This window comes from Hyperolius riggenbachi, chromosome 6 (genome assembly GCF_040937935.1).
Source record: "Hyperolius riggenbachi isolate aHypRig1 chromosome 6, aHypRig1.pri, whole genome shotgun sequence".
NCBI classification, from domain to species: domain Eukaryota; kingdom Metazoa; phylum Chordata; class Amphibia; order Anura; family Hyperoliidae; genus Hyperolius; species Hyperolius riggenbachi.
The window spans coordinates 175523979-175548859 of NC_090651.1; the positions used below are offsets into that span (position 1 = coordinate 175523979).

General features: G+C 46.0%; 1 protein-coding gene across 1 annotated transcript in view; it reads right to left on the reverse strand.

Moving 5' to 3' along the window:
• Positions 1 to 24881, reverse strand: part of LOC137522612 (putative RNA-binding protein Luc7-like 2) — a 556548-nt gene that overhangs the window by 39669 nt on the left and 491998 nt on the right. The gene's annotated exons all lie outside the window — the stretch shown is intronic.

Below are 24881 nucleotides of genomic sequence, written 5' to 3' on the forward strand. Positions count from 1 at the left end.
CTTATCTTAATGAATTATTCTTGAGCGTACTTTTTATGCGCTAGTTTTTTAACTCCAGATGCATACGAAATGATTCTGCCCCTTTTTACCGCTTTTCCCGTCTCCCAAAATAGGACTGGGTCTCCAGTATGTGCTTCATTCTCCATAGTGTACTCCTGCCACCATAGCTTTAATTTACTCTCAAATTCTTCATTGTCATACAGAGCTGTTGGAAAAGCCATATGATATCCGAACCCCTGGGAAATGAGTCTTCTAATTCTAAAAGAATTGGCGAATGGTCAGATATAACTAGATCTTCAATAGATGCTTTTATCATTCTGGGGGTGAGTTGACTGTGAATAAGGAATAAGTCTATCCTGGAAAATGTTTTATGTGTAGGCGAGTAAAAGGTATATTCATGCACTGGTGGATGGGCATATCTCCATGTGCCTATTAAAAAAAAACCTCCCTAGTGTTCAATTTCCCCAGGATTTCTGTGCAAAAAGTGATAAAATGTATTTTTAAAACTTTTTTTTTCCTGTAAATTGCCAAAATGTGTCAAGCAAGGGTCTAGTATACAGTGCAGGAGAGTATTGACGTGTATGCACGTTTATACTGTTCACAGCATGTTTTTATGGATGGATATATCTGTCAATACCACTAGGGAGGTTAAGTCACAGGTTTCCATAAGGGGCTCTATATATTTGTCTCTGTGCTTTAATGAACGTTTGGGGTGACTCCTATCTTCCCAGAGGTTCGGTACCGTATTGAAATCTTGTCCCAATATTATCTGCGAGCTCTGCTCAGCTAGAAGCCTTCCTTGTAGGGCTTGATACAAGTTATCGTTTTCTGAATGGGGACCATATATGTTATATATGATGATCACTTCCCCTGTCAATTGAAGCTGCAACCTGGTCCATCTACCCTCTGAATCATGTTCATGGCATAAAAAATTATAATTAAGCTTTTTGCTGATCAGACATAATACCCCTGCTTTTTTCTCTATCGCCGGGGAACCACATACCTCACCTACCCAAAATGTTTTCATGTATCTATATTGGTCTGCTTTTAGGTGTGTTTCCTGTAGCAGGCAAATGTCTGGCTTGTATTTACCCAAATGACGTAAAATTTGCGACCTCTTGTTTGGGGACTGTAGACCCTTTACGTTCCATGAGATTTGCTTCATTCTACTTATGGATCTACATAAAGGGTCTATCACAGGTTGCAGCTTGTCAATCAAAACAATTCGAGCCGTTATTGATGCTGAGAGGCAAGCACATAAAACCCTTTTAACCCCCCCTAACCCCAAAGTAACCCTTAAAACCTTTTGGTGTTCAGTGACTTCTCTTCTTCCCCACATGAGAATTCTCTCCTTCGAGAGCAGACAGCTAATTTAACATCCCCCCCCCCCCCCCGACTTATCCTGTAATAAATGGTATGCACGCTTTTTCAAAACTAATGTTAACATGTGCAATACATTTTAACAGTTGAACATTTCACATTGAATATCAAATATTTGGCTACAGGTACAACTTTTATATATCCTGGATAAGTATTGCAGTCTTACTGCTGGATATAACGTGTATGGAAAGCCATACAGTTAAGCTATTTAGGGCTTTATCTGAGTGCTGGGCTCATCGTTTCACCCTCCAGGGCAGGAGCCATTAGTTGCTGATAATATGGGTAGTCCATGCTGCCAGTAAGTACTTGTCTTGTGGCCATATATCAAGCATTTGTGCCCTAAGAACAAAAGCAGTGGTTAGCTGCATGCTTACCATGTTTAATCGGCTGTGTCATTTGGAGTTGCACCCAAATCTATTTCAGACAAGAACGACTCCACTTGCTCAGGCGTGTCGAACGTATGCATCTTGTCTTCATGGTCAGTCACTTTCATAACAGCTGGGTACATTAGTGCAAACTTTAGTTTTTTGCTAAATAGCGCGTTGCACACTTTTTTTTGAAGGCTTTCCGTTTCTGTGACACCTCTGCGGAAAAGTCTTTAAAAAGGTGCACTACGTGACTTCTCACTGTGAGGTCGTGGCCTTGCGCTCTGTAGGCGGTCATCAGGGCCACCTTGTCAGCGTAATCGAGGTATCGTACCATGACCATTCGCGGGGGACCTTTCTTATTTTTGTTTTTAGGGGGATCCACTCTATGTGCACGCTCCACCTTGAGTGGCTCTGGGAGGCCTAGCAGCTTCGCAATCTGTACAGAGCATAGTTCTTGTAGCTGCACGGGCAAAATGTCCTCAGTCACTCCCACTACACGCAGATTATTTTGCCTGGATCGATTTTCTAAGTCCTTTATGCGTGCGTGTGCCGCCGAGTTATCATGGAGGAGCTGCTCAATAGTATTATTTGCTTTCTGCAAATCATCCTCACAGTTACTTAAGCGCTTTTCTATGTCGGTGATTCTCTTTTTTTGATCTGATAGGTCCTGCTTTACTGTTTTTAGGGATTTTGCTAGGGCTTTCTCTATTATGGCCTGTATGTCAGGGGCCAGCACTTTCCCCACCTCTGCGGCCAGTTTTTGGTAGTCTATCTGGGTGTCCCCCTGCTTAGCCCTCTCGCTGTCTTCCTGATCGGTGTCAAAGTCCGTGTCATCTTTTGGGATGTTCTCTTTGGCCTGTGTGCGGCCTGAGGTGGCTTTCACCACGCTCTTGGCGCCCGCCATCTTTGCTGTGCTGTCGTCCGCGGGTGACTGCGTAGTGGTGGTGGATCTGGTGAGGTATTGTCCATGCAGTGGCTGGAGGGTTGCTCCCCTCACCAATGCCGCACTATGTCAGCGTCCCGTGGACGTGTTTTTGTGCCGTTTGGGGGGGGGGGGGTTAGCTGACACTCAGCCGGAGCTCTCTCCTCTCACTGCCGGGCGCCGGAACCAAAAGTCCCCTATATATTTGCCTTTCTGATGAAGAAATAAATATAATACTTTCACCCGGCAGATGTCAGTATTTCATCATGTAAATATCAAGCTGTATTAATAATATTAATTGTAAGTCTATAAAACCGCCAGGTGGCATAGTTGTCCTAAATACAGGAGAATAGAAAAAACTTATTGACATTCCAGAATTTTTGATAAGCCCTCCTAACCCAAACATTCATGTGGAACGCTTCTAATGTGTTTTGAAACTTTCACTGCAAAATCCAGCATTTAAATGTATTTCAAAGTATTAAATTATCACGCCTAAACTTATCATGCCTAAACTTATCACGACTAAACTGGCTTTTCACCAGCGTGGTGCAATGGTTATCACGCCTAAAGTCTTTTAGGCGTGCTAACTGGGTTAGCACTGCTTTGTGAATCGAGCCCATAAGGTTTAACAATAACTATTTCTTTCTTCAGAAGGACTGTATTGATTATTCATATTTAGATTAATAGTATTTATGTGTAATAACTGAGCAAATGTGTATATATATATAACCTTGACACTTGAAAGATGCTTGTAGCATAACAAAGAATGTTTTGGCTTCTAAACTAAAATAATCAAATTATGAGTTTTACTGCCTGGAATATGCTGAGATGTCACAGAGCAATATTTTAAAGAAGTACTCTAACTTTACAGTTTACAATGAAATTTTGCATAGAACATTAAAACATAAAACATGCACATGACCGCTTTTCCTGCATAAATAAAACCGCTAGAATTCTGACAATAGTGCATCTAACTAATCTTGCAAGGGAGCTACTAGTACCTACATATGTACCATGCGAACACACCAGCAAGCTGCGTGTGTTACATAGTTACTTGGGGTGAAAAAAGACACACGTCTATCGAGTTCAACCAGATAGTGTTAAGATCACTAATATGGGAAGAGGCAGAGCACTAGATAAAATCCTAGCCATAATGACAGCATTGATTGCTGCATGATTTTTATGAATACATTTGCATGAGGATTATCATGAGTGTGCGGAAGTTCATTTTAAATTTGCTGAGATAACACAACAACTCAGTTGAACAGATATGAAATTGCAAAGGTACAAAACTGCAAACTGAATCCTTGAGCATGTCTTCATGTTTGGCATGGGAACAAGTCTAGATGATCAAAAGTATGAATCTCAAGAAAACATCCCTACCCACTCTAAGCAAACAAACAGAAAAATACTATGAAGTAGTGGCGGACTTAAAGTGCCAGAGCTGCAGCCACTAGGACGCACTCTATAGGCAGTAGCAGTGTTAGGAAGACTTGCCTAAGGTCTTCTTCTGAATAGGTGCTGGCTTACTGAAAAGGCAGAGCCGAGATTCAAACCCTGGTCTCCTGTGTCAGAGGCAGAGTCCTTAACCATTACACTATGCAGCCACAAAGGACCATATCAGCAGTAGGATGCCTGCATTTAGGGCATTCGGCTCTATAGTCAGAAGAGGGTTGTTTGTATTTAATATTAAAAGCATATTTAGCATGGTAGGGAAAGAAGAGATGGGATTCTCTCCATGATTCGCCGATTATGGTTTGCCTATAGGTGCATAAGCCCTCAAAGATCTGGTGTACAAGTTGGGGGTGAAATTTATTATTATTATTATTTATTGTATTTATAAAGCGCCAACATATTACGCAGCGCTGGACAATAAATAGGGATACATACAATATTTAGGGGTGACATACAGCAAAATGACAATACCTGAATACAAGAAAGACCAGATCATGCAGCACAGTATGAGTACAATGTAATGGTTAGTTACTGGAGGGGAGCATGGAGATTAGGCAAGTTAGGTTCCCTCAGATGCATAGCATGGGTTCGCAGTAATGGAGGTGCATGATCAGGTAGGAAACAAAGGGAGGAGGACCCTGCCCAAAGGCTTACAATCTAAAAGGAGAGGTAAGGACACGGAAGGTAGGGGACCAGAGTTCAGCTGTGGGTTTAGAGCACTTGTGAGGGGTAGTAGGCCAGAGTGAAAAGGTGAGTTTTGAGGGCTTTCTTGAAGCTGTTTAAGGAGGGGGCTGCCCTAATGGGTGTAGGTAGGGAGTTCCATAGTGTTGGAGCAGTTCTTGAGAAGTCCTGGAGGCGTGCATGGGACTGGGTGATGCGGGGGGGGGGGGGGCGGTTAGGTAGACGTTCATTGGAAGAGCGAAGTGAGCGGCTAGGTGTGTACCTCTGAGTAAGATCGGAAATGTAGGTTGGACAGGTTTTGTGGACAGATTTGTAGGTCAGACACAGTATCTTGAATCTGATTCTGGACTGGATAGGAAGCCAGTGGAGGGATTCAAGGAGGGGATCCGCCGTGGTGGAGCGATGGGAGCAGTGGATAATTCTGGCTGCCGCATTCATGATGGACAGTGGGGCTGTTTGGGTCACAGGGAGACCAGACAGCAGGGCATTGCAGTAGTCAAGGCAGGAAATTATGAGGGCATGGATGAGGAGTTTGGTGGTGGCAGAGGTCAGGAAAGGGCGAATCTTACAGATGTTACGAAGGTGGAAGTTGCAGGACTTTGTGAGGTTTTGGATGTGGGGAGTGAAGGAGAGTGCGGAGTCCAGGGTGACACCCAGACAGCGGGCTTGAGAGGTAGGGTGAATGGTAGTGTGGTTAACAGTGACATGCACATCTGGGAGGTTTATGGATGTCCGGGGTGGGAAGATCATACATTCCATTTTGTCTAGGTTTAGTTTCAGGAACCTAGCGGACATCCAGGAGGAAATGACTGATAGACAGGAGGAGACCTTGTCCATGGTAGTGGTGGATATGTCAGGGGTGTGGAGGTAGATCTGGGTGTCATCTGCATACAGATGATAATTAACCACTTGAGGACCTAGGGCTTTACACCCCTTAAGGACCGGCCACTTTTTTCCATTCAGACCACTGCAGCTTTCACGGTTTATTGCTCGCTCATACAACCTACCACTTAAATGAATTTTGGCTCCTTTTCTTGTCACTAATAAAGCTTTCTTTTGGTGCTATTTGATTGCTCCTGCGATTTTTACTTTTTATTATATTCAGCAAAAAAGACATGAATTTTGGCAAAAAAATGATATTTTTAACTTTCTGTGCTGACATTTTTCAAATAAAGTAAAATTTCTGTATACATGCAGCGCGAAAAATGTGGACAAACATGTTTTTGATAAAAAAAAACCCATTCAGTGTATATTTATTGGTTTGGGTAAAAGTTATAGCGTTTACAAACTATGGTGCAAAAAGTGAATTTTCCCATTTTCAAGCATCTATGACTTTTCTGACCCCCTGTCATGTTTCATGAGGGGCTAGAATTCCAGGATAGTATAAATACCCCCCAAATGACCCCATTTTGGAAAGAAGACATCCCAAAGAATTCACTGAGAGGCATAGTGAGTTCATAGAAGATATTATTTTTTGTCACAAGTAAGCGGAAAATGACACTTTGTGACAAAAAAAAAAAGTTTTCATTTCTTCTAACTTGCGACAAAAAAAAATGAAATCTGCCACGGACTCACCATGCCCCTCTCTGAATACCTTGAAGTGTCTACTTTCCAAAATGGGGTCATGTGTGGGGTGTGTTTACTGTCCTGACATTTTGGGGGGTGCTAAATTGTAAGCACCCCTGTAAAGCCTAAAGGTGCTCATTGGACTTTGGACCCCTTAGCGCAGTTAGGCTGCAAAAAAGTGCCACACATGTGGTATTGCCGTACTCAGGAGAAGTAGTATAATGTGTTTTGGGGTGTATTTTTACACATACCCATGCTGGGTGGGAGAAATATCTCTGTAAATGACAATTTGTTAATTTTTTTTACACACAATTGTCCATTTACAGAGATCTTTCTCCCAGTCAGCATGGGTATGTGTAAAAATACACCCCAAAACACATTATACTACTTCTCCTGAGTACGGAGATACCACATGTGTGGCACTTTTTTGCACCCTAACTGCGCTAAGGGGCCCAAAGTCCAATGAGTACCTTTAGGATTTCACAGGTCATTTTGCGACATTTGGTTTCAAGACTACTCCTCATGGTTTAGGGCCCCTAAAATGCCAGGGCAGTATAGGAACCCCACAAATGACCTCATTTTAGAAAGAAGACACCCCAAGGTATTCCGTTAGGAGTATGGTGAGTTCATAGAAGATTTTATTTTTTTGTCACAAGTTAACGGAAAATGACACTTTGTTAAAAAAAAAAAAAAAAATCTTCTAACTTGTGACAAAAACTAAAATCTTTTATGAACTCACCGTGCACCTCACATAATACTTTAGGGTGTCCTCTTTCCAAAATGGGGTCATTTGTGGAGTCTGTCCTGGCATTTTAGGGTCTCTGCAATCATTACATGTATGGCCAGTATTAGGAGTTTCTGCTATACTCCTTATATTGGGTATACGGGTAATGCACTCTGGGCTGAAAGGAAAAATGAACGGCAAACATACCTTGCTCCACATCAATGGCAGATCTTCCTCCACATCAATAGCAGTGATAACCTCAGGAGAGAGACACCCCGTGCCACCCTGCACTCAGGGTGAGCCACCAACTTATGTGACTGGGCCTCAGAACTTTAGTATACAGCATTATGCCTGTAGGATACAGCAATATGCCTGCCAATAGAGATGACTCTGTGTGGCATTAAAGCATCATCATAGGCCCAAATCACATATGAACCGGGGGTATCCACACTCAAGGGAAATTCAAACATGCCGTCTTATATCGCCAACCCAGGACAGATCAGCAATATCAAGCATGGAAACTGATCCTTCCGACTTTTATGCTTACCCGTTTTTTTGGTTTTCAAGCTCACCTCTCCTCCACCTGGGACAATGTGCGAAAGACCACTGAGTGTGTGCCCACTCCTATGTCTGGAGTTCCCTAGGTTCTAATAGTGTACCTGCTCGTGGTACCTCTCAAAGCACTCCCCTACGCATAGGCCAGGCTGGTCAGGACAGCGGGGACAATAAAAACTGGTGTCATTCCTTCTTCCAGTCCTGCTGCAGACACGACAACGTTTTCTTCGGATGCGTTGACCTGGGGCACACGGAATCTGATAGGCGTAATGCCTACCATGCAGTCGGCTAGTTGCATCTGGGGGGGGGGGGGGGGGGGGGGGCCCTGGCACCTCCTGGATACAGGATGTCCAGAATGATCTGTTCCTGAAATTGGAGGAAAGATCCAGTTCTCCCAGCCTTACTGTAGAGAACAAAGCTGTTGTAAACTGCCAATTGCATCAGATAAAAAGGCACTTTCTCATTCCAGCGTCTTGTTTTCCGGGTAATTAAATAGGGCGCTAACCTCTGGTCATTGAAGTCCACCCCTCCCATGTTGACATTATATTCGTGGACGACAAGGGGCTTTTCAATGACCTTAGTTGCCCGTTGAATTTGGACTGTCGTGTCTGTGTGAATGGTGGACAGAAAGTAAACGTCCCTCTTGTCCCTCCATTTCACCACGAGCAGGTCTTCAGTACGCAAGGCGGCCCTCTGCCCCCGTTCAAGTCTGGTGGTAACAAGCCGTTGGGGGAAGCCCTGGTGACTAGGCCGCGCAGTGCCACAGCATCGGATTCCTTCTAACTTTAAGTGCTGAAAGAGGGCCACACTTGTGTAATAATTGTCCACAAAAAAGATGGTACCCCTTCTGGAACAAGGGTGACACCAAGTCCCACACAACCTTTCCACTGCTCCCCAGGTAGTCAGGGCATCTGACCGGCTCCAATTTTGAGTCATTTCCCTCATAACCCTAAAACGACATGTATATCCTGTGGCCCTTTCACAGAGCTTATACAGTTTCACCCCATACTGGGCGCGCTTGCTTGGGATGTACTGTTTGATGCCAAGGCGCCCGATAAAGCGTAAGAGGGACTCGTCTACGCAGATGTTCTGTTCAGGGATATAAGCATCTGCAAATGTTGATGACAGGTGGTCTATGAGGGGCCGAATTTTGTGGAGCCGGTCATAAGCAGGGTGGCCCTTTTCATGACAGATTTCGTCGTCGTTGAAGTGCAGGAAGCGCAGGATGGACTCAAATCGTGTCCTGGACATGGCAGCAGGGTACAAGGGAACATGATGTACTGGGTTCGTAGACCAATACGACCGCAATACATTCTGTTTCATTAGTCCCAAGTGAAGGATAAGGGCCAAAAAGATTTTAATGTCGGAAACTTGGACTGGTTTCCACCCGAAAGGCTGGGCATACATGCTCTCCGGGTGCTCGGTGATGAATTGTGTGGCTTTACGGTTGGTCTCAACCACAATTAAGTCCAAGAGAACCTGGGTGATGAACAGCTGCAAAAAGTCTAGGGCCGTTCCTAGATGAGCTGTCGCCACCTGGACTCCAGACTGGGCGGTGAAAGGGGGCACTACGGGTGCGGCGGAATCAGGGGATTGCCAATCTGGTTGTGCCAGCACCTCTGGGAGTCTATGGGTACTATGGGCCCGTCTTCTTCTTGGTGGCTGCGACGGGGGTACTACTGCACTTGCCACCGTACCAGTTTCAACTTCCATGCTGACGCTCACCACTTCGCCAGGGTCTACAGAAGTACTGGTACCAAGTCCAGGAGATGCTGCGCTGCTGGTGCCTGCCTCACCAAGAAAACTATCATCAGCGCTAGCACCACCCTGCTGCCCTTGAGGTGGATCCTGCGCCACCTGCGGTCTTATGACATGGGGTCTGGTACGCCTGGCTCTAGCCGGGACCAAAGTCTCGTCATCACTTTCGGTCAGGGAACCACTGCTTTCTACAGGTTCAAATTCGGACCCGGAAGATTCAACGGATGATTCTTCCCAAAAGAGCTCATCCGACTGGTCCATGTACCTGTATACCTCGCCATCGGAAAGCCCCCTTCTTGCCATTGTGGATTGCTAAATTTATGGGGGTTTCCTCCGAGACTACCCAGAAAAAAAGAGCACCTACCTAGCAAAAAGGGAGTATTTGAGAGGTATTGGGGTTGGTGGGAAGTGGGGTCTTAGAGGCAATCAAACAATCACGGGACAATCAAATACAATTACAGCACAATCGACTCCAATCACAGCACAAGCAAATCTGATGCACTCGGAAGGTGGTGGTTGGAGGTAGTGGGGGGGAGGGTGGGGTTGGGTGTGGTGGGGGGGAGGGTGGGGTTGGGTGTGGTGGGAAGTGGGGTCTCAGAGGCAAACAAACAATCACGGGACAATCGAAGCCAATCACGGGACAATCAAATACAATCGCAGCACAATCGAATACAAGCGCAGCACAATCAAATCTGATGCACTCGGAAGGTGGTGGGGGTGGGGTGGGGGTTGGTGGGAAGTGGGGTCTCAGAGGCAATCAAACAATCACGGAACAATCGAAGCCGATCAAGGGACAATCAAATACAATCGCAGCACAATCGAATACAAGCGCAGCACAATCAAATCTGATGCACTCGGAAGGTAATGGGGGGTGGGGGTGGTGGTGGGGTGGGGGTTGGTGGGAAGTGGGGTCTCAGAGGCAATCAAACAATCACGGGACAATCGAAGCAGATCACGGGGCAATCAAATACAATCGCAGCACAATCGAATACAAGCGCAGCACAATCAAATCTGATGCACTCGGAAGGTAATGGGGGGTGGGGGGGGTGGTGGGGTGGGGGTTGGTGGGAAGTGGGGTCTCAGAGGCAATCAAACAATCACGGGACAATCGAAGCAGATCACGGGACAATCAAATACAATCGCAGCACAATCGAATACAAGCGCAGCACAATCGATACAATCACAGCACAGTCAAATACAATGCACTTGGACGGTGATTAGGGGGGGGGGGGTCTGAGGGCGATTTGAGGGGGTGGGGGGTTGATCAGGAGCCCGCACGGGGCAGACTGAGTCCTGATCTGATGAGAGGCAGACACAGGGGGTTTACTGATCGCAGATCAGTTAGTGATTGCTGGGGAGGACAGATGTAAACAAAGAGCAGGGGATGTAATCAGGAGGGGGGTATGAGGGCAATCGAGGGCCTGGGCAGGTGATCGGTTACCCCGGCGGGGCAGTTAGGGTCTGCTCTGATGGGTGGGGGTGCTGAGGGGTGATGGACAGGTGATAGACAGGTGATCAGAGGGGGATCAGAGGGGGATCAGGGGGTAAGGTAGCTGTATACAGATGTATACAGTATACAGGGGGGTAGTCTGGGATGGGGTCTGGGGGTGATCTAAAGGTAGGGGGGGGGATTAGGGGTGACTAGGAGGCAGTTAGGGACCTAAACTAAGGGGCAGCGTCGCTAGTTAGTGGCAGGGGGGGGGGGGTTTACAGGGGTGCAAGTGGGCTGGGCAGGGGTCTGCTGGGGTGATCAGGGGGGGTAGGAAGGCTGGGGTGGGAGATCAGGGGGGCTGTTAGGCAAAAAAAGCAATGTGGTGTGTATACCTTCTATGGCTTCCTCCTCGCTGGTGGTCTCTGCAACAATGAGACCACGAGGTGAGGAGGAAGCACGTATAAGGCACTTTGTTTACCTAACAAAGTGCCTTATACACTCTGATTGGCGGATCCCCGAGATTCCTCCACTCGCCGGCGCTGCTAAGTGGCCGGCGAGCAGAGGCAAAATGCCGGGCTTCCAACTCCCGGCGGAGGATCGCGTCACGGATGACGCGATCGCTCCGCCCATGCCCATACAAGGACCGCCGCATTTTGTCAATACGGCGGTCCTTGCGGGGTCCACTTCCCGGCCGCCATTTGTCAATACGGCGGTCGGGAAGTGGTTAAAACCCATGGAGATAACCTTGCCAATGGAGGATGTGTATAGGGTGAACAGTAGAGGGCCAAGGACTGAACCTTGGGGGACTCCCACCGAGAGGTGTTTGGGGGTGGATGAGGACTCATTGAAGGTGGTCGTGAAGGAACGGTTGGAGAGGTAGGATGAAAGCCAGGATAGGGCGAGATCGTGAATGCCCATGGATTGGAGGGACTGGAGGAGTAGGGGATGAGCTACTGTGTCAAATGCTGCTGAAAGGTCAAGGAGGAGGAGAATGGAGTATTTGCCTTCAGCTTTAGCTAAGGCAAGGTCATTGACCACTTTGGTGAGAGCAGTTTCGGTTGAGTGGGCAGGCCGAAATCCAGATTGCAGTGGGTCTAGCAGTGAGTTGGCATTGAGGAACTGGGTCAGGCGTTTGTGAACCAGACGCTCAAGAAGTTTTGAGGCAAAGAGGAGGAGGGAGATAGGACGGTAGTTGGAGGGTAGCGAGGGGTCGAGGGAGGGTTTCTTAAGCAGGGGTAGTACAGTGGCCTGCTTGAAGTCTGAGGGGAAGGTGCCTGTGGATAGGGAGAGGTTGAACAGGGTAGTGAGGACTGGGGCCAATTCCGTGAAGTGAGGGTGGAGTAAATCGGAAGGGATGGGGTCAAGGGGGGGAAGTAGTGGTATGGGAAGTCTGCAGTAGGTTGATGACTTCCTCGGTGGTAGTAGGAGTGAAGAATGTGAGGGGAGGATTCGGTGGAGGAGGAGCTGGTTGGGAGGGGGTGGGAGGTGAAGATTGGAGATTGGATATTTCCTGGCGGATGGAGACAATTTTGTTGGTGAAGTGGGTGGCTAAATTTGTGGCAGAGAGGGAGGAAATGGAGGGGGGGGGGGGGGTTAAGAAGGGAGTTGAAAGTGGCAAAAAGACGCCGGGGGTTGGAAGCTTGTGCTCCGATGAGCTTGGTAAAGTATTCCGGCTTCGCATGAGCAAGGGCAGCGTGGAACTGCAGCAGGTTGGTCTTGTACTGTAGGAAATCCTGGTTAAGTCTAGTTTTCCTCCATTTCCGTTCAGTGGCGCATGTTTTCCTCTGGAGGTTGCGAGTATGGGTAGTCCGCCAGGGCTGGGGGTTAGGGGGTCGGTTGCGGTGAAATATTGGTGGAGCAGCTTTCTCTAGGGCTGATGAGAGAGTTTGGCGATACGGAGCTGCAGCAAGATTAGGACAGGTTAGGGTGGGGAAAGTGGAGGAGAGGGCATGGAGGGGGTCAGCAAGGACGCTAGAGTTGAGCTTGCGTGGGTCTCGCTGCCATCGACCAGGTGGGTGGGCGGGTAGTTTGGAGGTGCCTTCCGTGAGGAGGTTGAAGGTAAGAAGGTGATGGTCTGAGGGTGGAAAGGGTGCAATGTCAAGCTCTGCAATGGTGGTGGATTTAGTGAATATAAGGTCGGGAGTGTGACCTGCAGTGTGAGTGGGGGTGTTGGTGTGTTGTACTAGTCCAAGTGAGTTGGCAATGGTGAGTAGCCGGGTCACAGCGGAGTTCTTGACTTCATCCATGGGAATATTGAAATCCCCAAGGATGATGGTGGGGAGGTCAGAGGAGAGGATGTGAGGGAGCCAGGAGGCAAGGTCATCAAGAAATTGTGGGGTGGAGCCCGGAGGACGGTATAAGACCGCAACAATGGCAGGGAGGGGGTGGTAGAGGCGGATGGTGTGGGCCTCGAATGATGTGAATTGTAGGGAGGTAGGTGGTGTGAGGACACGGAAGGTGCAGGATGGGGAGAGGAGCAGACCCACCCCTCCCCCGGTCCTGTTGTCTGGTCTGGGGGTGTGACTGAGATGAAGCCCCCCGTAGGAGAGGGCAGCCTTTGCGGCAGAGTCAGAGGGGGTGAGCCATGTCTCAGTGAGTGCGAGGATGGTGAGGGATTTGGAGAGGAAGAGGTCGTGGACTGCTGTAAGTTTGTTGCGGACGGATCTGGCATTCCAGAGACCGCAGGGTAGGGGGAGTATGTGTTTGTGGGTGGGATGGATGGATGGAAATAAGGTTGGAGCGAGGATGGGTGTTAAGGTTATTTGTGGACAGAGGGCTGTGAAGTGTATGAAGCAGGTCAGCAGGGGATGCTTGTCTGGCAGCAAGCTGTGGCCCAGGATTGGGTGATATATCACCCGCTGCAAGTAAGAGTAGGAGGGAGAGAGTAAGCAAATGTGAATGGGATTTAAATGTTTGTGAGGTTTTTGAGCTGCTGGAGGGAAAGAGAAATTTCAGGAGAGCTAGCAGTTCATGAGAAGCTGAGTAAGGTGAGGAAAGCAGAGCAGGTGAAATTAATATGGAGTGTGGTACACTGGGAGGATGCATATTGCAATGCAACTTGTAGATGAAATAAATATTTGTTCCATTTTTGCTTAAAAGGTGGATCAGCGCAACACCAGGCCGCCTCCAAATGGCCTCCAATCAGAGATGCACTGAGCCCCCCCAGGAACTACAAACGCACCTTGAACCCAAACAGAAGCTCTGCATATACACCAAAAGCATGGTTGTTAAGTGGGAGCAGCTGACCAAAAACGAATTAGATTAATACATAGCAAGGAAATGAGCAGCGCTACTTAAAAACAGACTAGTGCCTACCTGCAAAAGAGTGCAAGCCCCACTTGTGGGGTCGAATACACACCGAGCATACACATGACCTGTCTACCACTGGAGGAGGATGTTGGTTTCCTGTAACAGCTTGCATGCAACCTATTAAGTACTCGTCCCTCCCACTGCAAAGAAGTCAATCCTCCATGGGAGGGGCCTAACACTAACTAAATCCTAACCTATGTATATGCATAGCCTGGGTGCGCTACCAAATAAAATTGAAGTATTAAGTACTCGTCCCTCCCACTGGTGTATATGCAGAGTTTCTGTTTGGGTTCAAGATGCGTTTGTAGTTCCTGGGGGGGCTCAGCGCATCTCTGATTGGAGGCCATTCGGAGGCGGCCTGGTGTTGCGCTGATCCACCTTTTGCGCAATTTTCGATTTTTCAATTTTATTTGGTAGCGCACCTAAATGTTTATAGACATAGGATTCAACCTGCCCATACATGAGGAAATCAGTTTTAGGTATACCCCAGAACAAACCTCTGTTTTTTTTTAATGTATACCAGAAATGCATTTTAACTAAACTTAGGATATTGCTGTAGAGTAGCTGTCAAATACAAATCAAAATTAGTCCTTGGTAAGAGTACTTGTACAGAGTACAGACAGGAACAAAGAACATCCATCAGGCCCTAGGCAATCTTACCGTGGGTACATCTAAGAGGGATGTACAGGTACTCTACAGAAGAATGGGGGGATTCTTCCTCTATTTCATATTCTTCATGCACAATCTGAACTAGGTTTACGTTTGCTGGACAATACCTCTGCAATCAGTGTGTACAACATTCTCAGAGGATCAACAACAGCTATTTAACTGATGACCCCACTGGAGCAAGGGAACAGCTACAAACCTTCTATAGAAAACTACAGAGGATCTTAATTAAAAACAAAAAGAAAAAACACCAGAGACTTAGAATAAAAAGTAAAAGACTGGATACAGAATCAGCAGGGAAAGAGCAACACATAGGTGTAATAAACCTTTCTTCTAATCAGGCTACTGAAGTTGAAATGGCTATACTGCCCAAATGCCTGTAATTTTGCCCTGCAAAGCCCATAGACAAGATTGCACTCTGTGGTGATATGGAGGAATTCTTCAGAAAGATGCAGCTTAAAGGGAACCTGAACTGAGATGAATATGGAGGATTCCTTTTAAACAATACCAGTTGCTTGGCAGTCCTGTTGATCTCTTTGGCAGCAGTGGTGGCTGAATCACACAACTGAATCAAGCATACAGCTAATCCAGTCTGACTTCAGTCAGAGCACTGTGGAAAGAATCAATAGAGGTTTTATAATTAATTGTGTGTATACCTTTTATATTCCGTTGCTGCTGTAAGAATAGCACTGAGAGAATCAAACTAGTGTGCTAGGGTGATACTTTAAGACTATGATTATAGTATTGATTTTAGAATTATCATAATGTAACCAAACGAATATGAATATGGAGCTCAGTTACTGTGCATAGCTTTTTATATTCTTACAGTGACATTCCACTTTCCAGAGGACAAAGGAGAATCCAGGAGGCAGTCTAAACCAGATTCCAGGGCTGGCTTTCTCTGAGGTCATACTGAGGAATAGAAAGTTAACTAAAGTCAACCATAGCCCGAGGACGAAAACTAAACTCATCCTACAAGAAAACCTACTAAGGTCTCTTGAAAGACACGTTGGGCCTACCCAGCCAGGAGGTGCAAGCTGCCACTTGCCAGTGATTATTGGACTGACAAAAAGAGACTACCTAAAAGGAGGAATCTATAAACAGGGATATAAAATAGACTGTACAAAGAGAACCCACTTTTCCTTGTCAGTAAGGCTTGCGGTTTGACTTGCTGCCTTTGTATGCTGGCATAGGGAAAAGTCCTTGATCAAGTATAAAAATAAAGATTCCACTGTTTCATTGGCACAAAGAAGGGAGTCTCGGAGTGAGTTTATTTTTCCTTTTACAGCACCTGATCTGCATGCTTGTTCAGGGGCTGTGGCTGAAAGTATTAGAGACACTGGATCACCAGGGGAGTCAGGCAACTGGCATTATTTTAAAAGGAAAAAGCTTTCTTCTTCTCAGTTTAGGTTCCCTTTAAGGAACACTACCATGATAAGGAGGCCTGTGATACAATTGATAATAGGCCAACACAGACCAGATCCAAAAAGAAACCTAGATGGATCACCCAAGAAGCAAAAAACCCTACCCTGCATAAGTACATTAGCAAATTTAGACACTGCATTTCTGACAAGATCCTGAATAAAAGAACACTGGCTCAGAATGTAACGTCACAAGAGCAACAGGCTATCAGATCCCTGAGGGAGAATAGAGACATTGTCATCAAACTAACGGGTAAAGGGGGTGCCATAGTCATCATGAACAGCAGTGACTTTGTCCAGGAGGCACAAAGACAGTTGTCCAACACCATTCAATATGCCAAATTACAGGGGGACACCACAAAAATCCACAGGATGGCACTCAATAGGATGGTAAAGAAATTGCCCAAAAACATCAAACAACACGTAGAGTCCCTTAACCCTGAAAAGCCTAGAGCAGCTTGATTTTATATGCTTCCCAAAATCCACAAAGAGGGAAACCTAGGCAGGCCCATAATCCCAGGGAGTGAAACTCACAGGGTGGCTGGAAAACATCTTGAAACCTCTGGTCTGTAAAAGACTCACCTACATACAGGCTACCACCTCCTGAACCAACTGGCAGCTATCGGCCCTTTGCCTGAGGGCACCATACTTGCTGCGATGGACGTGGAGTCTCTGTACACCAACATCCCCATAAAAATAGTATTGTGGCCTGTGGTAAATATGTTCAGGGGGGGCGGAGCATAGCTATAAAGCCAGTTGCTGGACTGATGAGATTCATTCTCACCCATAATTATTTTACTTTTGGACAGGACTTCTACTTACAGCAGATGGGAATGGCAATGGGTTCATGATTTGCACCACAGTATGCAAATCTTTTCATGGCAAAAATCGAAGAGGAATACCTCGATACTTGTCATATAAAACTCATGGCCTACTTCTGTATTACAGACGATATTTTAATCATCTGGTCTGCTAGTGAAGAGGATCTCCTCAAATTCCACAGGAACGTAAATGCCTTCCATCCCACTATCAAGCTGAATCTAAGCTACTCTTGTACAAAGATTAACTTTCTTCATACCACCATATACATCAGGGGGACAACCTACAAAGTTGATGTGCCACAAACCGACAGACTGTCCCACATACCTCAGGTATGACAGTTTCCACCCCGAGCGCATAAAGCATTCCATCATTTACAGCCAAGCAATAAGATACAATCAGATCTGTTCTGACAGGGGTGACAGAGATAAACTCCTGGATTACCTGAAGAAGAACTTTATTATACAAGGATATAATCCTCTAAATGGCGAGGCCCAAATCAAGAAAGCTAACTTAATCCCTAGGACTCACCTCCTGAATATAAGCAAGACCAGGAGGGCAGCCATGTCCTACTGGTGGTCACCTCCAACCCACACCTGGAAATCTTAAAGGGACTCCGAGCTCTGGCTAAAATAAAAATTTTCACTTACCAGTGGCTTTCTGCAGCCCAGTGCTGGTCGGGACGTCCCACGCCGGCCTCCTGGCTCTTCTCCCCACGGCTGACCATATAGGGCTGTCCGGCGTCTCCCCGGGCGACACTGGCCGAGTGTCGGGCTCCTTCTTCCGCAAACCTCATCAATGACGTCGCACGCCGGCCGCCTCGCGTCATCACGGCGGCCGGCGTGACAGCACGGCGCATGCGCGATTTAATCGCGCATGCGCCGTGCTGTCACGCCGGCTGCCGTGATGACGCGAGGCGGCCGGCGTGCGACGTCATTGATGAGGTTTGCGGAAGAGGGAGCCCCGACACTCGGCCAGTGTCGCCTGGGGAGACGCTGGACAGCCATATATGGACAGCCGTCGGGAGAAGAGCCAGGAGGCCGGCGTGGGACGTCCCGACCAGCACTGGGCTGCAGAAAGCCCCTGGTAAGTGAAAATTTTTATTTTAGCCAGAGCTCGGAGTCCCTTTAAGAAAGATTGCTAAAGAACTCAAACCTATTTAGCACAAGGATCAGAGACTGAGAAAGATATCCCCTGTACCTCCCCTCCTGGCATATCGTCAGCCACTCTCAATCTTAAACAGATGATTGTCAGGAGTGCTTTGAATAGGCCAGAACAGAATGGAACATTCCCCTGCCAACAGAAAAGATGTGAGACCTGCAAGCACATCTATTCCACCACAGTGTACCAATACCAAGTAAACAACAGGAATACAAAGTAAAAGGCACTTTTTTTTCCTGATTTCTTTTCTTTTTTTTTATTATTTTATTGAAAATATTTTGGTTTTATAACAAATAAAAAACCCACAGGAATGGAACATCAACACAAAGGTACAGCAGTGTCAACAAATAGGAATCAAGCACATCATACAAAACATAAACCAAAATGGGTAACACCTGGATCATTAAATGCTGAAAAGCGAGACTAGCGGCTGCACCACTCCCACCCTCCCATCCCTTAACTAAAGAAAATAAAATAGAACCCTCAATCCCCCCCCCCCCCACCCTCCTCTCTCAGTGCTGTTCATCCTAAGATATAGTAACTAAGAAAGATATCTCACAAAATATCCCTATTCCAAAATATCTAGCCTACCGGTCCTAGAGCCAGCTTCTCCCAGGTAATTCACATGTGGTACTCAGGGAATATATTTGAGAGCCCTAAAGTAAGAAAGAAGCTAAAATGAATTTCTTCCAGATCTTGAAGAAGGATTTGGTTAGTTTTTCTAGAGCCTGTAGCACATTTAATTTGTCAAATGTAAAAAACAAATAGGAGTTAGTAGGAGGCGCCCGATGTACTCGTGACACCAGGGCTGTGGAGTCAGATTTGGAGTCGGAGTCGAGGCAATTTTGGGCACCCGGAGTCGGAGTTGTTGATTTCATAAACTGAGAAGTCGGATGATTTTTGTACAAAATACACAGCCCTGTTAAGTATTAAACTAAGGAGTCTGAGTCGAGGAGTCGGAGCCATTTTGGGTACCCAGAGAGAGTTGGAGTCGTGGTTTCATAAACCGAGGAGTCGGAGTCGGAAGATTTTTGTACCGACTCCACAGCCCTGCGTGACACGGTATAGGTTAGCAATTCTTTATGTACATTGGTATAGAAGGGATTATATGATAAAAATAATAAATGAATAAGGTCCCACCTGAATAAGAAGACCATCGATAAAATACAAACGTTAATTTTATTGGCACAAATTACAACGCGTTTCGCGGTTACCCGCTTCCTCAGGTCGTATACCGCTGCCTGGTACAGAGAACACAGAGTTGGGGGCGCACCAATTCGCATTTTTTTTAACCACACCAGATAAATTTATTTATTGCTGCCTCCAACTACCGGACATCGTTCTGTCTAATGATGAGTGGAACTGTCTGCATAGGATAAAAGAGCCCACCCATGGTGGTCATTTTAAGTGCAAGCCTACCAGCTAATCAAATGTTCCACCTATCTAATTGTGCCTTGATTTATTGGAATTTATTGGAGCATAATTTAAGTGATACAATTGGATGGGATCCCTTGGTAAGATAATACCAAAGTAACGTATCTTGGTTGTGGCCAGCTTAACCACTTGGGGACCACAGTGTTAAACCCCCCTAAAGACCAGGCTTTTTTTTTTGTAAAATAGGCCACTGCAGCTTTAAGGCCAAGCTGCAGGGCTGCACAACACAGCACACAAGTGATTCCCCCCCCCCCCCCTTTTCTCCCCACCAGCAGAGCTCTCTGTTGGTGAGGTCTGATCGCCCCCAAGTTTGTTTTTTTGTTTTTTTATAAATATTTATTGTATTTTTTTAAATATATATATATTTTTTCTTACCCTCCCTCCCTCCCTCTCCTGGCCAGCCTATCACAGCGATCGGCTGTGATGGGCTTCAGCCTATCACAGCGGATCGCTCCTGTCGGACACAGGGGGACAGCCGTGTCACATGGCTGTCCCCAGTACAGCGCTGCTGTATATTGCAGTGTTATACGGGTAAATAGACAACGGTTTCGCCATCTAACAGTCTCCTGAGCGGCGGTGGCCGTTCAGAGACTGAAGGCGGAGCGCCTGCAAAACAGAGCCCCAGGACTTTACGCCAATCAGCATTAGGCGGTCCTGGGGCTGCCACTGCGGCGTGATACGGTCGAGGGGTAGTTCACCCTTAAATGTTTTCCATGCCCGTGTATCGGTCAGTTTGGAAAGTGGCATGAGTTCACATTTATCTTTATTTATCCTTAAACCAGAGAGAGCTGCAAATTCCCTGAGAAGGCAAAAAACCCATAGAATCTGAGCCTGGGGGTCCTCAAGAAACAAAAGGACGAGTGTTATGATCATGTCTGCAGCATGTACTGCTGGCTGCAGTTTTACTGAAGACAAGCAGTTTTTGATGTCATTACATGCATTTGCCTGCATAGTTTGGGTTGCACTCAAACTAGTTGCTGATTCCATCTGTAGTGGCTCTGCAGTTCTGGCCAGCTCAGGATTGAATAATTACCATTCACCTGTGTGGGAATCTGCATGTCTGCTCCCATTGGATGACCTCAGTATAAAGATCTACTTCCTGCAGGGCTCTTCGGGCTATCATTATTTCAGATCAGTCTGTTACTCTGTTCTGGCCCCCCTCGCTACTAGATCTTGTGTGGACTGCACTGACTCCTGCAAAGGGGTCAGTGAGTCCTAAGTCCTGTTCTGTTTATTCAGTATTTGTTACTTGCTAGTCTTGCATCATATATCGGTTCATCGCCAATATATACGCATACTAGCGTTTGTTATTTTCCTTGTATTCGTGTTACGTTAATACATCAGTTTCGCTGATATATACGTACACGAACTGTTTATATCCTGTGTTCAGTCAGTCAGCTTTCAGCACGTTTTGGTAGGTTGCACGTATCGTGATCACCCGTGCTTAGCTAGTCAGTCCTGTTCCTGTTGCCTTGCGTGGATTGCGCTCGCTTCTGCGTAGAAGTAGCGAATCCTTCCTAGTCCTGCTCCAGTTCTTAGTTAGTGTTCCTTGCTTATGTCATATATCGGTTTATCGCCGATATATACATATGTCAGTTAGTCGTTTGTAGTTCATTGATAGCTATAATCGTAATACGCTAGGAAAGCTTACCTATTGTATATTTGTATGTACTACGTCTGCCTTCTTTGACTCTATTTCCCGACTATTCTGTCCTGTCCTTGTGAGGCATGCCACCGCTGCAATCACATTGGCTGCCTCATTCCAGTCTGTCTTGTTATGGACGCTTGCTGTCACTTAAGCAGTGACTAGTTAAGCAAGCGTTCATTCTGTTAGAGCACTATCTGCAAAGAGTTTGTATGTTCTCTCCGTGTCTGCGTGGGTTTCCTCCGGGCACTCCGGTTTCCTTCCACATTCCAAAAAACATACAGATAAGTTAATTGGCTCCCCTAAATTGGCCCTAGACTACAGTACTTACACTACATAATATAGACATATGGCAATGGTAGGGATTAGATTGTGAGCTCCTTTGAGGGACAGTTAGTGACAAGATATATCTATATACACTGTACAGCGCTGCGTAATATGTCGGCGCTATATAAATACTAAATAATAATAATAATAATAATAATTCTGTTACCTGTCCTGAACCTCTGAGTTCTGGTTTATGCGCTCAGCGCTACCTTGCGCTGAGCCACTATAGTGGAAGGATTGTTTGTGGCTGTTCGGATCTACGCCTGCTCTGTGCGCCACATCTCCTGTTGTAATCAGTCCTCTCCTCCACTAAACTGGGGATATCCTGGTTCCTTGTGCTAGCGTGTGTACCTCCTCCACGTCAGGATATACACCACGTGCTGACTGTGGAGAATATACCACCAAGCGTAACAACGAGCTGATGTGATTTGCATAATATGCTGCCTGTTCCCCATCAGGTCCTCCTGTTTAGTCCCACCCAGTAGTACACTGATTTATGTTTTTATCTGGAGGTGTGGTATATAAGGGTGCATTTCACGTGTTGTTTTTTTATGGCAGATGCAATTTGAAAAAGGGCTTGCTGACTGAAACAGCGTCTGTTATTGCTGCTGTCTTTCACATGAATAAAAGAGCATAAATACTGAAGCTGTAGTGGTACCGATCCATTTGTCATCTATGATCTGTTTATGCCCCTTGGGACACAGGGGCAGGCATCGCGGCACACTGCTGTTCTCTTGAGTGGTGCTCCTCCTATCTACTTGTTGTAGCGATTGGTGTGCCCCTGGGAGTGAAGCATCATGGCAACAAAAGGCCCTTGATATCTTCTATTAGAATGATCAACAGGCGATGGAGATCTTATCGTTGGTGGATAGTGGAGCTACGTTCCAAAAGACACCTGATGCCAGACCTCTCCAACATGACCTACAGATAACGATGAAATGTAGAATCAATCTGGATCTACATGCTAAGACCCTGGTGGAATACTGTCGGGAAAGGAGGATTCTTAGGTCCATTCGGTCACCAGTGGCACCAATTATGTTTCCCCAAGATGCAGTTTTCTGTGATGTATGGGAGAAAATTTGGAACAAAGCGTCATTTGATGCAATGCTTCACACAATTGTTTGAATCCATCAGGAACTACCATTACTCTCTGCCAAGATTGCCGTCCTTACTAAGCAACTGCAGGACATTCTATCTCCAGATAAGTTTACTGCATTAATAGAAACTTTAAAAACACGGATGGAATCCTTCACTAAAATTGTAAAGGAGGAGAAAGGGAACAGGTTTACCCGTGATTTTTGTGATTACGTATCCGATTATGTATATTCCTAACAACGCCAACGAAAATCAACCCTTAAAGGGATACTGTAGGGGGTCGGGGGAAAATGAGCTGAACTTACCCGGGGCTTCTAATGGTCCCCCGCAGACATCCTGTGTTGTCGCAGCCACTCACTGATGCTCCGGCCCCGCCTCCAGTTCACTTCTGGAATTTCTGACTTTGAAGTCAGAAAACCACTGCGCCTGCACGCCCGTGTCCTCGCTCCCGCTGATGTCATTAGGAGTGTACTGCGCAGACACAGACCATACTGGGCCTGCGCTGTGCGCTCTTGATGACATCAGTGGGATCGAGGACATGGCAACGCAGGCGCAGTGTTTTTTTTAGACTTTAAAGTCTGAAATTCCAGAAGTGAACCGGAGGCGGGGCCAGAGCATCGGTGAGTGGCTGCACCAACACAGGATGTCTGCGGGGGACCGTTAGAAGCCCCGGGTAAGTTCAACTCATTTTCCCCTGACCCCCCTACAGTATCCCTTTAAGGGCAGAAAACTCCCCAGAGGCAAGAAGCCTCCCAGACCAGGTACTGGATCTATGTCAGGGGGCTCTAGTGTCACCTTTTGTGATGGTTCCCCAAACGGTGCAGAAGGAGGAACCACAGAGGTGGCAAATGCCGCAGAAGGAATGATTATAACAAAGAAGTCCAGTCCTAGTGTGTTACGGCAGAGGAGACTGTAACACAACCTTTGGTGGTGAACATCTCTTCCTATGAACTCACACCAGAGGAGACCCGTGTGTTTTGGATCTTGGATTAACTTTTTGTCTGACAAATCCTACACATTTTTTTTTTTTAACATGACCAGAAATTGTTCTGATTTTTTCGGACTATTAAACTTAACCTCCCTGGCAGTGCATTTCTATCTGGAATTATGAGTCAAAAGCTGTACATTTTTTTTTCAAGAATTTTAGACCTCCAATTCTGAAGTCATAATTCACCAAAATATATCAGTATAAAGACCTGGTAGACGAACTACATATAAATAAAAGACAAACACAAAATTGTTGAAATAATTAAATTTATCAATAAACTGAAAAAATAGCAAATCTGTACAAATAAAACAGCATATATATATATATATATATATATATATACATATATATATATATATATATATATATATATATATATATATATATATATATATATATATATATATATATATATATATATATATATATATATATATATATATATATAGTATGTACATGCAGTACAGTATATACCTAGAACACCTCCAGCGTGTGGTATACTATATAACAGGGAGCGGCACAGAGGGCAACATTAAAATCCGGGCAGTAGAATCTGGATTCCGTACATACTTTCTTACCTTTGATATCAATCTTGCTGCAGCATACAACACACATCCTGGTTGGTGCAGTTTTTTTTAGAGTGGGTGATATGTACTCCATAAAGTGATGGCCAGTGAGGCGCTTGAGATTGATGATGTAGGATGCACAACACCCAAATCTGGCATCTGCTGAGGTCTGATACATCATTCAGATGCTTGCACAAACCTTCCAGATAAAGTCTGCATGAGTTACTGGCCTGTCACTGTGCTGTTTGTACAGGATGTATGCATTCCACAGACTTCGTTCCAGCAGATGCCGAAATATTTTTTATAATATAATTTTTTTGCTGTTTGCGGACTGCGGGGTAGAAGGTCATCGCTTGGTCGGCTCTGTCCATGCCACCCACCGTGGTGTTGTAGTTTAGTGTGACTTGAGGCTTGTCGATAAACTTTACATCCTCTTGTTCTGGTGGTGACAGTTGAGGTGTCATGGACTGTGCTGAGGACACACACATCTTTCCTGTCACGCCAGCGGAGAGCCAACATTTTTCCCTTCTTCCAAGCCACAATGTCCCCAGTTTTGAGTTTTTGTTTGGCGAAGGTTGTTGGCATTTCTCGCCTGTTCGGTACCATAGG